General features: G+C 48.0%; 1 protein-coding gene across 1 annotated transcript in view; it reads right to left on the reverse strand.

Annotated features, from left to right (window-relative positions):
* The window catches only part of ccdc125 (coiled-coil domain containing 125), a 437934-nt gene that overhangs the window by 127771 nt on the left and 297061 nt on the right, over positions 1-13102 (reverse strand). The gene's annotated exons all lie outside the window — the stretch shown is intronic.

The raw sequence follows: 13102 nt of genomic DNA on the forward strand, positions 1-13102 counted from the left end.
TCTACATTCTGGCTATTTCCCCTTTCTAAAATAAAAAAAAATTGGCGCGTCAGCGCCCCCAAATGTACCAAAAATGCATTGAGAGATAGGAAATGACCGAAAAAAAATCTGATCGTAGAATCATGAAATTTGGCGCAGAGGTAGATGGTGACAAGAGAAGTAAAAAATATTATTACGGCAACGCTGTCCGCCCAACCAAATGTTGGCCATATTGGTTCAAATTTGGCTAAGCATGATTCGGGAGTTTTTCCAAACGTCGTACTTTTACGAACTCCTCCCAGGGCGTTGGCCCTAAAAAGCTGAAATTTGGTGAAAATGCTACTGAGGAGTGGGACATCAAAAGTTATTCAAATGACATTGATACCTCTCACGGTCTCTGTGCGGCGAAGCCTCAAACTGTAGCTAGAATTTCAGAAATCTCCCAAATTTAACATTTCTGCCGTTTGCGCAGATAAAGTCCGAATTGCGTCAAATTAGAATCAGTTGTTAAACTCTTTGCCCTAAACCTACTTGAAGTGAAATAAATTAATTTGGAGCCACAGCGCCCCCTACAGATTTTATATGGAGGTTAAATGTTTAGTTTTGCGAAATTAAATTAAATTTGACACACAACTCAATTTTAGAATACCCATCAAAAAAGTCAATGAAACCCATATCATAATTGTTATGGCGTTGCCGTAACGATGACCGAAACCTTCCATGTTATTCCAATGGGGAAATCGCCAGAACATGTTTACACTTTAGACTTTCACAAACTCCTCCCAGGGCGTCAGCCCTATTAACCTGAAATTTGGTGAGACTCATCTTCAGGACCATCAAAAGATATCCACATTTTTATTCAAAGAGTCACGGTGTCTGTGCGGCAAAGCCGCACATTTTGCCAAGAATTCAAAATAAAATAGCTTTTTGATGGTAAAACAAAGGGGAGAAGATGTGACAGCGTCACAGATTCAGCAGTAGGCGTAATAAAAGGACCATTGGGGCGCGTTAGCGCCCCCTCCTCTTGCGGCGTGGCGGCGTAGCGGCGGCAGCGTGGCGAGGGCCGATCATTGCCGCTTGCGCCTTTAATTGTCATTAGTGTTATTATTTGAAGGCCTGGACGTCATGGCAACAGACTTTATGTCCAGAGAGAACATGGATGAGCTGATTCTTCTGGTGTTGTTCATATCTTCTGTGACACGAAGGTTCAATGATTTCCTAAATAATAAAACATCTAAAAAATCAATGCAGAATAAACCAGATTTAGTGAGACTGTTTTTACTCATGTGTAACAAATTCAAGAGAAAATAATCTCGTTAATAATCAAGTGTTGAAGTAGAATAATGTCAGAGTAACTATGTGCTAACTCCAGAGCGTTTATTGTTAGCATGCTAATATTTGTTAGCTTTAGCGTGATGTAAAGCTGGCTCTTTGTGAACGTCTCTGCTGCATCTGGACACAACACGTGACAAATGAACTTAAGAGCGTCAAAATCAGGCCGAGCACCTCTACTGTTTGGGCCGGTTCAAATCAATCTTACGGGAGGCGACCCGCTCGCGAGACGACCCGCTCGGGAGGCGACCCGCTCAAGCTCAGGAGGCGACCCGCTCAGGAGGCGACCCGCTCAGGCTCAGGAGGCGACCCGCTCAGGCTCAGGAGGCGACCCGCTCAGGAGGCGACCCGCTCAGGAGGCGACCCGCTGCACACTTAGGGAGGATACTTGCCTGAAGTGGCCCTCTCACGGCAGATAAACACTACTTTGTTGCCCTCGGCCCCTTTTAGCAGCTCAGATAGGACGGGCCCGATAGGAGGCGCGGGAGCTCGGGGGGCGTCGCCGCACGCTCCCTCCGCCTCGCCACCTCTATTTTCGGGACGTGTCTCGCTACAATCTGCCCCGGGACAACGGGGCTGATTTGGTGGCTGCCTTTTGTCCCGCGCAGAGCTGGTCTTTGAGAGCTGCTCGGCTCAGCTTTCAGGACGCTCCATTCAGAGGCTAATGCTGCAGGAGAGGAGGCCCAGCCTGCTCCTCCTCTGTCCCCTCATCTGTCTCCTCCTTTGTCTCCTCCTCTTTCTCCTCCTCTGTCTCCTCCTCTGTCCCCTCCTCTGTCTCCTCCTCTGTCCCCTCATCTGTCTCCTCCTTTGTCTCCTCTTCTTTCTCCTCCTCTGTCCCCTCCTCTGTCCCCTCCTCTGTCTCCTCCTCTGTCCCCTCTTCTGTCTCCTCCTCTGTCTCCTCCTCTGTCCCCTCCTCTGTCTCCTCCTCTGTCCCCTCTTCTGTCTCCTCCTCTGTCCCCTCCTCTGTCTCCTCCTCTGTCTCCTCCTCTGTCCCCTCCTCTGTCTCCTCCTCTGTCCCCTCCTCTGTCTCCTCCTCTGTCCCCTCTTCTGTCTCCTCTTCTGTCTCCTCCTCTGTCTCCTCCTCTGTCCCCTCCTCTGTCTCCTCCTCTGTCCCCTCTTCTGTCTCCTCCTCTGTCCCCTCCTCTGTCTCCTCCTCTGTCCCCTCCTCTGTCTCCTCCTCTGTCCCCTCTTCTGTCTCCTCTTCTGTCTCCTCCTCTGTCTCCTCTTCTGTCTCCTCTTCTGTCTCCTCCTCTGTCTCCTCCTCTGTCTCCTCCTCTGTCCCCTCTTCTGTCTCCTCTTCTGTCTCCTCCTCTGTCTCCTCCTCTGTCTCCCCCTCTGTCTCCTCCTCTGTCTCCTCTTCTGTCTCCTCTTCTGTCTCCTCCTCTGTCTCCTCCTCTGTCTCCTCCTCTGTCCCCTCCTCTGTCCCCTCCTCTGTCTCCTCCTCTGTCTCCTCCTCTGTCTCCTCCTCTGTCCCCTCCTCTGTCCCCTCCTCTGTCCCCTCCTCTGTCTCCTCCTCTGTCTCTGCCTGTCTTTGAAGGCTTCAGCGTGAGACGATCGGAGAAGAAAGAACAGATTCTAAAACAAGATGGACTAAAGCGTCTGACATAAAGAGGTTCAAACACGGCGTCGAGGCTTTGAGAGAAGTCAAAGAAATGAGGCAAAACTGTTCCTGTGCACGCTCGCTTTATCCACGCCCCTCACCCACGCTCGCTTTAGCCACGCCCCTCACACAAGCTCGCTTTAGCCACGCCCCTCACACACGCTCGCTTTAGCCACGCCCCTCACACAAGCTCGCTTTAGCCACGCCCCTCACACACGCTCGCTTTAGCCACGCCCCTCACACGCGCTCGCTTTAGCCACGCCCCTCACACGCGCTCGCTTTAGCCACGCCCCTCACACGCGCTCGCTTTAGCCACGCCCCTCACACGCGCTCGCTTTAGCCACGCCCCTCACACACGCTCGCTTTAGCCACGCCCCTCACACGCGCTCGCTTTAGCCACGCCCCTCACACACGCTTGCTTTAGCCACGCCCCTCACACACGCTCGCTTTAGCCACGCCCCTCACACACGCTCGCTTTAGCCACGCCCCTCACACGCGCTCGCTTTAGCCACGCCCCTCACACACGCTCGCTTTAGCCAGGGATTATAAAGTATAATTCAGGTATGTTTTTATTGAGCAGATGAGTTGTGTTTGTGTGAGGTCAGCAGCAGGAGCAGAGTGAGGTCAGCAGCAGGAGCAGAGCCAGGTCAGCAGCAGGAAAAAAGCCAGGTCAGCAGGAGGTAAGCAGGAGGTCAGCAGCAGGAGCAGAGCCAGGTCAGCAGCAGGAGCAGAGCGAGGTCAGCAGGAGGTCAGCAGCAGGAGCAGGAGGTCAGCAGCAGGAGCAGAGTGAGGTCAGCAGCAGGAGCAGAGCCAGGTCAGCAGCAGGAAAAAAGCCAGGTCAGCAGGAGGTAAGCAGGAGGTCAGCAGCAGGAGCAGAGCCAGGTCAGCAGCAGGAGCAGAGCGAGGTCAGCAGGAGGTCAGCAGCAGGAGCAGGAGGTCAGCAGCAGGAGCAGAGTGAGGTCAGCAGCAGGAGCAGAGTGAGGTCAGCAGCAGGAGCAGAGCGAGGTCAGCAGCACAAGCAGAGCCAGGTCAGCAGGAGGTCAGCAGCAGGAGCAGAGCCAGGACCTGCACATGAGACACTCCTCCATTAACAGCACCGCCCCAAAGCGCTCTGGGGGGACCAGGGCCGGTCAAAAATGGGTAGTGTCCTTCTCCTGCTATCTCTACTCCTCTGCTCCTCCTCTCCTTCCCTGCATGTCCTCCTCTCCTTCTCTCTTCCCGCCTTCTCTTTTCTCTTATCTCCTTCTCTTCTCTTTCTTCTTCTGTGCCCTCTTTCTTCACTCGTCTCCTCTCTCTCTCCTCTACTGTCTCTCTGCCTTTGCTCTCTTTTTTGTCTTTGCTTCTCTCTTCTTCCTCCCCTCTCTCCTCTCTCCTCTCTCCTCTCTCCTCTTCTTCCTTGTGCTTCTCTCCTGTCTCTCTTCTGTTGTTTTCTGGTGTTCCAGGAGCTTGTGGAGCCTTCAGCCTGAGGACAAAAGTGGCGTCTGTCAGCGCTGTCTGCAGAAGCCGCTCACACAGGGCTCACAAGGCTCACACGGGGACACGGCTCAGATCAGGTGATACAGGCCCAGCACGTCCACCAGGGACACTTGTCCCACACCAAACCGGCCGGAGCCAGTCTCCATCTGCAGCTTACAGTTTTATTGAATTGCTTCAGCACGGTTTTTAAAACCCTACACACAATGAGCAAAACACTACAGATCCTTTGCAAAATTAAAAACTCTTGTAAAAACGATACTCTTCTTTTTAAAAAGCACACTTTATTACCATATGAAACACACGTTTCACATGACTATACTCTGTTTGCACGAGTTCCACTCGGCTGTGATAAACCTAAAACACTTTTAGAAGTTCTATTTCCCTTTGATTAGAGTAGGCGACTATCAACAAAGTACAATTACTGTAACATGTAATTTCACCAAACACTGCACAAGACCAATGTTGCAGACTGAAGAAACGTCACTTTAGGTATTTGAAAAACAGGTTTCAGGCCAGAGAATTTCATCCACATCGCAGGCAATGTTGTCATTCGCAAGACACTTCGGAAAGAAACGTCTTGAAAGACAGAAAAACTCTTCTATAGGTCGAGGAATGGAGAGGTGGAAGATATAAGACATTTTGATGTTGCTGAAACCAGGTCTGGACCAGAGCAGAGCGGTGGAAAGACACATCGTCCCAGACAACAATGTTTTGCAAATTATTGATTCCTCTTCCTCTGTTGATTCCTCCCCCTCCTCCACGACCTCCTTGTCCTCCACGACCTCCTTGTCCTCCACGACCTCCTTGTCCTCCACGACCTCCTTGTCCTCCACGACCTCCTTGTCCTCCACGACCTCCTTGTCCTCCACGACCTCCTTGTCCTCCACGTGGTCTTACTCTTTCTCTTTCCATTGTGCTTGAAGACTGATGAACTGCTGATTTTTATAGTGCTTAAACCTGATTGGTGCGTCTACAATTAAGCAAAAGAGTGTTTCACACCTGACGACTTTGAACCAATGAGGTGGACTGTGTGGTCATGTGACAGTCATGACTGTGTGGTCATGTGACAGTCATGACTGTGTGGTCATGTGACAGGTCATGTGACAGTCATGACTGTGTGGTCATGTGACAGGTCATGTGACAGTCATGACTGTGTGGTCATGTGACAGGTCATGTGACAGTCATGACTGTGTGGTCATGTGACAGTCATGACTGTATGGTCATGTGACAGTCATGACTGTGTGGTCATGTGACAGTCATGACTGTGTGCTCATGTGACAGGTCATGTGACAGTCATGACTGTGTGGTCATGTGACAGTCATGACTGTGTGGTCATGTGACAGTCATGACTGTGTGGTCATGTGACAGTCATGACTGTGTGGTCATGTGACAGTCATGACTGTGTGGTCATGTGACAGTCATGACTGTGTGGTCATGTGACAGTCATGACTGTGTGGTCATGTGACAGTCATGACTGTGTGGTCATGTGACAGTCATGACTGTGTGGTCATGTGACAGTCATGACTGTGTGGTCATGTGACAGTCATGACTGTGTGGTCATGTGACAGTCAGTGCTTTGGTGTTGTAAGGAAGTGACTTCATGATAGATTTTTGTGTGTAATGTATGTTAAGTGTGTTTAGTGTTTTGAACATCACTGTGTGTAGAGGTTCACAATGAGCTTGTAGTTTTGTAAACATGGCTGATGTTTTGCTTCTTAAGGTCTTAATAATAGTGTGTAAATACACCATTAAATATCTGCAAATAAACCAAGCAGTCTCACACTAGTAGAAGAAAATACCACGTGGGCCTGAATGTGTGTGTGTTTTTTTTTGTTTGTGTGTGTGTGTGTGTGTGTGCTTGTGCTTGTGTGTGTGTGTGCTTGTATGTGTGACAGCAGCAGGCCGTCTCATATCTCTCATATCTCATTGTGTGGAACATTGTTGGTTCAATAGTGGCAGAAAGCGTCTCCCAGCGCGCGGCTTTGTCAGCGCAGTATTGAGTATCAGCACATTTTATTGCTTCTTTTGAGGCCTCTTCACAGGCTGCCGTTCAGGAGCCGCTCAGGCTGGCGTTCAGGAGCCGCTCGCTGCAGAGGGCAGAGTGTAAAGAAGACGCTCAAAGACATTGTGTTCCACCAGACTCACACAAAAGCGCTTCCTCGCACACACGGCCAGCAGACGCACTCATCCTCACGCTCAACAGAAAGTGCTCCCACCGTGAGCTGTACCTGCGCTTGTCCCGGCGGCAGGTGCTCGGGACATCCCAAGACCTCCGACTGTCCATCCCAAGACGTCCGACTGTCCATCCCAAGACCTCCGACTGTCCATCCCAAGACGTCCGACTGTCCATCCCAAGACCTCCGATTGTCCATCCCAAGACCTCCGACTGTCCATCCCCTTTATCACCCCCTGAAGTGAATAGGGTTCATTCACCATTAGAATGAACCCTAGTGTTAAACTAAAGGACCCTAACGCTGAATACTACACTTGATACTGGGATTTTGATACATGCAGTTGTAGTATTTACCAGTTGTGGCCGAGGGTGAACATTTCAGTCTGAGAGACGTAGAACATCAAGAACGATAAGATAAGATAAGATAAGCCTTTATTTGTCAATAACAAAGTAAATAATAGGTAAGTAAATAGCAACGAACAGATAACTTATAGAAAACTTTAAAAAAGACTCTTAATATATAAGATCTTATATTTTTAATAAAAAGTCAAAAAAGAATAATAATAACAATAGTAACACTCTTATTTACAGCAGTAAATAAGAATGGACAGAGAATATTGCACCAATATGATATTGCGTATTGAGTATTGCACATGTATATGACAGTATTGCACATGGTTACGTCAGTATTGTACATGGATATGACAGTATTGCACATGATTATGAAAGTATTGCACATGGGTATGTCAGTATTTCACATGAATATGACAGTATTGCACATGGTTAAGTCAGCATTGCACATGGGTATGTCAGTATTGCACATGATCATGTCAGTATTGCACATGGGTATGACAGTATTGCACATGGGTATGACAGTATTGCACATGGGTATGACAGTATTGCACATGAGTATGTCAGTATTGCACATGGGTATGACAGTATTGCACATGATCATGTCAGTATTGCACATGGGTATGACAGTATTGCACATGGGTATGACAGTATTGCACATGTATATGACAGTATTGCACATGGTTAAGTCAGTATTGTACATGGATATGACAGTATTGCACATGATTATGAAAGTATTGCACATGGGTATGTCAGTATTTCACATGAATATGACAGTATTGCACATGCTTAAGTCAGCATTGCACATGGGTATGTCAGTATTGCACATGATCATGTTAGTATTGCACATGGGTATGACAGTATTGCACATGATCATGTCAGTATTGCACATGTGTATGACAGTATTGCACATGGGTATGACAGTATTGCACATGGGTATGACAGTATTGCACATGAGTATGTCAGTATTGCACATGGGTATGACAGTATTGCACATGGGTATGACAGTATTGCACATGAATATGTCAGTATTTCACATGAATATGACAGTATTGCACATGGTTAAGTCAGTATTGCACATGAGTATGACAGTATTGCACATGAATATGTCTGTATTTCACATGAATATGACAGTATTGCACATGGTTAAGTCAGCATTGCACATGGGTATGTCAGTATTGCACATGATCATGTCAGTATTTCACATGGGTATGACAGTATTGCACATGAGTATGTCAGTATTGCACATGGGTATGGCAGTATTGCACATGGGTATGACAGTATTGCACATGGGTATGACAGTATTGCACATGGGTATGTCAGTATTGCACATGGGTATGGCAGTATTGCACATGGGTATGACAGTATTGCACATGGGTATGACAGTATTGCACATGGGTATGACAGTACTGCACATGGGTATGACTGTTTGTTTTAGAGTCTGACAGCAGCAGAAGGAAAGACGTGTGAAACGTCTCCTTCTCACAGCGAGGGTGGATCAGTCTCTCACTGAAGCTGCTCTCCAGAGTGGACAGAGTGTCCTGCAGGGGACAGAGTGTCCTGCAGGGGACAGAGTGTCCTGCAGGGGACAGAGTGTCCTGCAGGGGGCGACACTCATGGTCCAGCAGAGATGTGAGTTTAGCCTGTTAGTAATCTTGCTGCTGCATTTTGAACCAGTTGAAAGCTTCTTGGACCTGCTGTGAGCAGGAGTTACAGTCTTATCCAGATGTTGCAAATGCAGGATATGTTTTTCACCATCGCTTTTAGGCAGAATTCTTCTGATTTTGGCTAAATTTGGATCATATATACTGATATTATACAGCAACTCATTTAGCTCTAGGGTTCAGCTCTAGGGTTCAGCTCTAGGGTTCAGCTCTAAGGTTCAGCTCTAAGGTTCAGCTCTAAGGTTCAGCTCTGAGGTTCAGTTCTAGGGTTCAGCTCTAAGGTTCAGCTCTGAGGTTCAGCTCTAGGGTTCAGCTCTAGGGTTCAGCTCTAGGGTTCAGCTCTAAGGTTCAGCTCTGAGGTTCAGTTCTAGGGTTCAGCTCTAGGGTTCAGCTCTAAGGTTCAGCTCTGAGGTTCAGCTCTAGGGTTCAGCTCTAGGGTTCAGCTCTAAGGTTCAGCTCTGAGGTTCAGTTCTAGGGTTCAGCTCTCAGGCTCAGCTCTGAGGTTCAGTTCTAGGGTTCAGCTCTAGGGTTCAGCTCTCAGGCTCAGCTCTAGGGTTCAGCTCTCAGGCTCAGCTCTAGGGTTCAGCTCTCAGGCTCAGCTCTAGGGTTCAGCTCTAGGGTTCAGCTCTAAGGTTCATTGCAGGAGAAGAATACAGAACTCACCTCTGTGAATTATACTCTGATTTAGTGGTTGATGATGATGATCTCAGTTCAGATGATGTGAGGAATATTGAACACGTGTCTCACATGAGGCTTGACACTCTTCAAATGCAGAGGTGAATACAGACTCTTGTTCAGGCCAAATTCAGGCTTTTGGCCTGAAAATAAAGGCTACTTTATTATTTTAGTGGTGTATTTTTCAGTAATAACCCCCATAATAACAACTACCGTACTTTTCAGACTTTAAGCCGCTACTTTCCCCCCACATTTTGAACCATGTGGTCATTAAAACGGTGCATCTAACTGATACATTTTACTGACAAACGGCCACCAGGGGGCAATCTAGCAGGAAGCGCAAGCTGTAGAAGAAGACGTCAGTCTTGGTTTATTATTCCTCTTCTTCATGTTCAGACTCATTTTTGACCCTGAACATGGATGAAAGTCACACATGGGGCATAAAGCCATCGGCTCGGCCCCAACTCCAATAAAATGGAGCTTGCCGCATGGATCCACACAGCGCCGCGCCCCCAGGGCCGCGCCCCCAGGGCCACGCCCCCAGGGCCACGCCCCCAGGGGAAGAACAATAGACTCCAGCATTCCATGGAATGAACATTCCATTCCATGGCTCGAGCCTGACAAGAATAAAGTCTTTACTACGCACATGTAGTACTTTTACGCAAGAATGCAGACACTCGCAATGGCTTCAGCCAATGCACATTATCTAGTTGTTAATTTTATTGATTTTTTAAATTTGTATTTTGTCTCCACATTGTGTTTGTTTGTTTGTTTGTTTGTTTGTGTCATTTGGATTCTGGAGTCAGGGTACTCACGAAAAACAGAGTTTCTCTCATTGGGTAAAGAAGAAATTATAAATGAAAAAATATATATATAAATACATTTGTAATGAGTTACTCCTGACAGTAAATGGCTTCTGGAGGAGGCTCCTGTTGAAACCAGACTTCTGAACTTTAAGGCCATGAAGTGGAATAAAACAGCCAAAAGAATGTTTCCAATGGAACAAACAGGAGGAGGTTCCTCCAGGCCAAGTACAAGTCAGGTTTGTGGAGATGCAAGTCCGCTCGCAATCAATCACCTTTATTTATGGCCATGGCTGGAGAGCCGTTTCAGGGACCGCGGCATTTCCCTTATAGCCTGGTATAGCCTCATGGCTAACCCTAACCCTAACCCTAACCCTAACCCTAAACCTAACCTTAACCCGGCGCGGTCTAAAACGGCGCTAAAACGCAGTCAAATAGCGGCGCAGTTTCATGTCGTGGGTTCATGTCGTGGGTTCATGTCGTGGGCTCATGTCGTGGGTTCATGTCGTGGGTTCATGTCGGGGGGTTCATGTCGGAGGCTCATGTCGGGGGTTCGTGTCGGGGGTTCATGTCGGGGGGCTCATGTCGGGGGGTTCATGTCGGAGGCTCATGTCGGGGGTTCGTGTCGGGGGTTCATGTCGGGGGGCTCATGTCGGGGGTTCATGTCGGGGGCTCATGTCGGGGGGTTCATGTCGGGGGGTTCATGTGGGGGGTTCATGTGGGGGGGCTCATGTGGGGGGCTCATGTCGAGGGGTTCATGTGGGGGGTTCATGTGGGGGGCTCATGTCGGGGGGCTCATGTCGGGGGGTTCATGTCGGGGGTTCATGTGGGGGGCTCATGTCGGGGGTTCATGTCGGGGGCTCATGTCGGGGGTTCATGTCGGGGGGCTCATGTCGGGGGTTCATGTCGGGGGCTCATGTCGGGGGGTTCATGTCGGGGGGTTCATGTGGGGGGTTCATGTGGGGGGGCTCATGTGGGGGGCTCATGTCGAGGGGTTCATGTGGGGGGTTCATGTGGGGGGCTCATGTCGGGGGGCTCATGTCGGGGGGTTCATGTCGGGGGTTCATGTGGGGGGCTCATGTCGGGGGGCTCATGTGGGGGGTTCATGTCGAGGGGTTCATGTGGGGGGTTCATGTGGGGGGCTCATGTCGGGGGGCTCATGTCGGGGGGTTCATGTCGGGGGTTCATGTGGGGGGCTCATGTCGGGGGGCTCATGTGGGGGGTTCATGTGGGGGGCTCATGTCGGGGGGCTCATGTCGGGGGGTTCATGTCGGTGCGATTTTCACAAAGGCTCTACTTTAGCTAAAAGACGTAATAATTGATAAAAAATAAAGGACATTCTGCTCTGACCACGTCTTTATGTCTGACACGATCAGTCAGAGATTGAAGAGCGTCACTTTTCTCTGGAAACACAGGTCAGTAAATCTGCAGATCGTCTGCAGTGAAAAGACAAACCCCAAAGGCAACATATACAGAGAAAACAACATGGGGTCCAAAACAGACCCCATGTTGTTTTCCCCTGATTCTGCCCCGACTGGACTTTTTCGAGAATAAAGCTGTTTTCTAAAAACTGTTGAAGTTGCATAAAAAATACTTTAGAACTTTAGAAATAAAAGACAAGTTAGAAACAAGTCTAAAATGTGACATTAGTATCAAGTTGTGGTTTGTTAAGAAGGGGCCTCACTACAGCATGAGGATCAGGGACACGTCCTGAGACACCATGAGGGAGGGGCCCACAGTGGAGAAGACTTTGTGGGGAAAGTTTGAAGCCCTCATTTGTGAAACTGTTTGAGTGACAGAGAGAGAGAGACAGGTTCAAATTGTTTGAACGTTGCAGAATGAGCAGCAGTCGCAGAAGACTGGACACATGCTGGAACTGCTCAGTGGAGGGCAGTGTAGAATGTACATATTTGTGATGGTTCTGGTCACTGGTTCTCAACATTTTTCAGTTGCAACCCCTATATTAACAACTCAACCCTCAAACACAAAAAATAGACCACCCACAAATAATAAAATAGTCTTATTTCTATTGACTAAACTCTATTGAGTTTATTTTCAGGCCTAGATACATTTGGTAGGCAAAAAGCAGGAATCTACATTTACCTCTGCATTTGAAGAGCGTTTAAGACTGTTACAGACATTTCCAATACTCCCCACATCATCTGGAGACCCCCACATCATCTGGAGACCCCACATCATCTGGAGACCCCACATCATCTGGAGACCACACATCATCTGGAGACCCCACATCATCTGGAGACCCCACATCATCTGGAGACCCCACATCATCTGGAGACCACACATCATCTGGAGACCCCACATCATCTGGAGACCCCACATCATCTGGAGACCCCACATCATCTGGAGACCCCACATCATCTGGAGACCCCACATCATCTGGAGACCCCACATCATCTGGAGACCCCACATCATCTGGAGACCCCACATCATCTGGAGACCCCACATCATCTGGAGACCCCCACATCATCTGGAGACCCCCCACATCATCTGGAGACCCCCTGAAATCTTTCTGCAGCAGGTTGAGAACCACTGGTTTAAGTCATTATTTATTATCATTTATTACTTTGACTTGCATTAGAGAAACATTTGAGTATTTATCTCAACAACGGAGAAACTACTTTCAGTTTTCAATTAGCTGTATATATATATATATATATATATATGTATATATATATATATATATATATATATATATATATATATATATATATATATATATATATATATATATATATACATATATAGTAAAGTTAAGATAATTTGACAAAAATCAGATTAAAAGAAAAGCAAAGGACCACATATTGTCAGTTGGGCTGGTCCATAGTTCAAGTACAAGTTTGTCCGTTTGTAAAATATCCGACCCGCTGCATTGACCCGTGGTCAGCTGCACACTTACACTTCATTCATTCATTCATGTCTCCACCTGGAAGCCCCTGACGAGCTGAGGCCATATTGCACATGTATAGAAAACTGAAGAGGCTCTCCCAAAAACACATGCTTACAATATGACATCCAGAACCCGCACCCC

Source organism: Eucyclogobius newberryi, unplaced genomic scaffold (assembly GCF_026437365.1).
Source record: "Eucyclogobius newberryi isolate DKJ021-1_F unplaced genomic scaffold, fEucNew1.0.hap1 SCAF_6, whole genome shotgun sequence".
NCBI lineage: Eukaryota > Metazoa > Chordata > Actinopteri > Gobiiformes > Gobiidae > Eucyclogobius > Eucyclogobius newberryi.